Raw genomic sequence first — 3,675 nt, forward strand, 5'->3', positions numbered from 1 at the left:
TCAGATCTGTACCTAACTCCTAGAAAAACTATAGCTTTGACTAGATGGACCTTTGTTAGCAAAGTGATGTCTCTGCTTTTTAATATGCTGTCTAGGTTTGTCACAGCTTTCCTTCCAAGGAGCAAGTGTCTTTTAATTTCATGGCTGTATTTACTGCAGTGATTTTGGAGCCCATAGAAATCTGCCAGTGTTTCCACTTTTTCCTCTTCTATTTGCCATGAAGTGATGGGCTCTCAGCCTTTTGAATGTTGAGTTTTAAGCCAGCTTTTTCACTCTCCTCGTCCACCTTCATCAAGAGGCTCTTTAGTTCCTCTTTACTTTCTGCCATTAGAGTGGTATCATCTGCATTTCTGAGGTTGTTGATATTTCTCCCTGCAATCTTGATTCCAGCTTGTGATTCATTCAGCCCAGCATTTCGCATGAGGTACTCTGCATAGAAGTTAAATAAGCAGGGTGACTACGTACAGCCTTGTTGTACTCCTTTCCCAATTTTGAACCAGACAGTTGTTCCACGTCTGGTTCTAATAACCTCCTTAGGGTTGGTGAATTTGCCAGACAGCTCAGAGAACTCGGGGAAACATGTGACTTACTAGATCACAGGTTGATTTTAAAAGGTTATAAACTTAGGATCTGCCAGATGGAAGAGAGGCACAGGGCAAGGTGTGAGGAGGGGTTCAGAGCTCCCATGCTGTCTGAGTACCGCTCTCCCCAAATCTGCATGTGTTCACCAAACCGGAAGTTCCCAGAACCCATCCTTGTGGGTCTTTATGGAGGGCTCATCACACACCCAGGAATGATGAACTCATTGGCCATTGGTGATGAATTTAACCCACAGTCCTTCTCTTTTCCCCTCCGCAGGGCTCAAGGCTGGGACTGAATTTCCAGCTCTCTAATCACATCGAAGGTTCTCCTGGCAACCAGCCCCATCCTTAGGTGCTTTCCAAAGTAACCTCATTCATACAACAAGAGACACTTTGTTCCTCACTCCGAGGAGGAACTGAAGGAAGTTCAGGGCAGCAGAAGTGTGGTGACACAGCGGGGCAGTGGGTGAGATGGAGCCAGGTCATGTAGAAAGTGGGAGGGCACTGCAAGGACCTTGGTCTTTTTTCTCAAAGAAATGGGGGGACTTCCCTGGTGGTCCACTGGCTAAGACTCTGCATTCCCAATGCAGGGGGCCTGAGTTCAATCCCTACTCAGGGAACTAGATTCCGCATGCCGAAATTAAAAAAAAAAAAAAGATCCTGCATACTGCAATCAACATCGATGACCCTATATGCAGCAAGTAAGACCCAGAGCAGCCAAATAAGTAAATATTAATTCAATAAGTGGGAAGCCCTTGGGCGAGATTAAGCAAGGGGTAGAAATCATACAGTTTGTATTGTAATGAAATCCCTCGGGCTGCTAAGTTGAGAATGAATGGGAAGAGGGCCAGGTAGGAGCCTAGGATGGACAATTCAGGCAAACTGGTGGTGGCAAGTAAGATGGAGAGAAGTGAGTAGACACAAGATACATTTATAAAGTTAAATTGTCAGGTTTGAGGATGGACAAGGGGGTATGGGGTGGGGAAGGTGATGTCAGAAGTGAACGGATACTTTTTTGAAAGATAAAATCATGATTTTCTACACATATAAAATGAATGCATGTCAAAGATTTTATTTCACTTAATAATAAATGAAGCACTAAGATGTTACAACTTGTTCAAAGGAGAAGTGAAGGGAACGCTGAAATGAGTTTGCAAGAAAACGGTCTATCCATAGGGCAACGTCAGTTGTATTTTACTGGACACAGCTAATTGGCCTTTCTACGGACAAGAATTATTTGCATTGCTGTCTGTTTTCTACAGGTTAACTTCTGCCTCTATAGAGGAGCGGAATAATCTAGGCAAGATTTTTTTATTTTAAAGGCACATATCCTAAAGAATCATGATTATCAGAGCCTTCTGTGTTCTCTTAAAAGAATATCTAATCATCCCTTTTTCCCGTTCTAAAGTATGGATTTTTTTTTTTTCTTTTAGAGAGTTAATGGGCAGCTGTTGTATATAACACATGGAGCTCAGCTTGGTTGGTGCTCTGTGGTGCCTTAGAGGGGTGGGGTGGTGGGAGGGATGGTGGTGAGGGTTGGAGGGTGGGGGAGAAAACACACCAAGACTGCAGTGGGAGAGAGAGAATATGGCTGTGAACTTGGTTCTTTTGAGATGCCCATGACATGTCAAGGTGAGCTCCAAGAAGAGATGCTGGAGAGATGGCTTTTGAGCTGGAGGTTGAGGCGTGAGCAAGGTAAGGACATAAAAAGGTAGGAAGGCCATTGGAGAAGAGGAAGGGATTCCAGCAAGGCACAGAAGCAGGAAAGAATGGGGTATGCATCCAAAGTATTGAGGCCAGACAGATAAAATGCAAGTGTTTTCACTTCCAACATTAGGACGGTAAATGCTGTGTGCGGTCAGGCATCAAGCTAACTCCTTGGTCATCATGATTGAAAAAAAACTGGGAGAGTTGTGAGTTTGGGGCAAAGTGAGTACTAAAGCCCAGGAGACAGCCTTTTAAGTATCTCTGAGGAACTGCTCCAAAGTGGGGAGGGAAGTCAGTATATATACCATTTTAAGTAAAGGGTGGGTAAGTGAAGTCAAATACACACTTTGGCAGAGGACTTGCTAGTCACAAGGAACAGATGTGCCGGTTAATAAAATTAGTGCTTTTCTGGGTATGAAAAGATGCAAGGAATTAGGTTCAGAAAGTCTTCTCCTGAAAATATCTAATGATCTAAAGGTCTGCTCTCCAAGTTTTTCCCATTCCCATTCTTTTCTTGCCTCAGGGCCTTTGCAGAGACTCTTTCCTTTCCTGGAAAATTCTTCCTTTCTTTCCCTGTTTACTTCAATTTGGTTTTCATATATCAGCTCAATGTTAATCGCTGTTAGAAGCCTCTGATCTGCTGAAAGAGTTGGGATCCTACCTTCTTTCCAATCTAACCTTGACATTTTCTAGAGCATCTGTCTTATTTCCTTAGTATATATGTATTTGATTAATGTCTGACCCCTCCTCTAGGTTGAAAGGTCTCTAAGGGCAAAGTCCACGTTTATTCTGCTGACCTCTACTCCTGATATATACCTGGCTTTCTCTGGAGGAGGAGAATGACGGGTGGGTGGATGGATGATTGACTGGCGGAAAATGGAAGGAGAAGATGGACGGATGGATGATGTACGGATAGGTAATGGATGGACGCATGGACGGAGGAACAGTCACCTGTTCTTCCCAGGTGACTGGCCGTCACAGTTACCTCTTGGCTATGGATCCAGTACGACCACCTAGGACTGTGCATGTGAGCAGTCTGGCGCGCACACAGTGGGCGCTCCGAAATTTACCCTTTAGCGTCCATCTCACTTTTAGGCGATGGCACCCCACTCCAGTATTCTTGCTTGGAGAATCCCAGGGACGGGGGAAGCCTGGTGGGCTGCTGCCTCTGGGGTCGCATAGAGTCGGACACGACTCCAGCGACTCAGCGGCAGCAGCAGCACTTTTAGGCAGGCTCCGCAGGCGGGCACCTGGCGGAGCTCGCGCCTGCGCCAGCGGTGGGCACTGCCGGCGCCACGTGGACAAGGGAGGCCGCAGGATCCGCGGACCCGGCGCGCCGGGGCGGGGCGTGCCGGCGGGGGCGGAGCCTCGGGGACCCGGATGCGGC

The sequence above is a fragment of the Oryx dammah genome, unplaced genomic scaffold, assembly GCF_014754425.2.
Source record: "Oryx dammah isolate SB20612 unplaced genomic scaffold, SCBI_Odam_1.1 HiC_scaffold_15, whole genome shotgun sequence".
NCBI lineage: Eukaryota > Metazoa > Chordata > Mammalia > Artiodactyla > Bovidae > Oryx > Oryx dammah.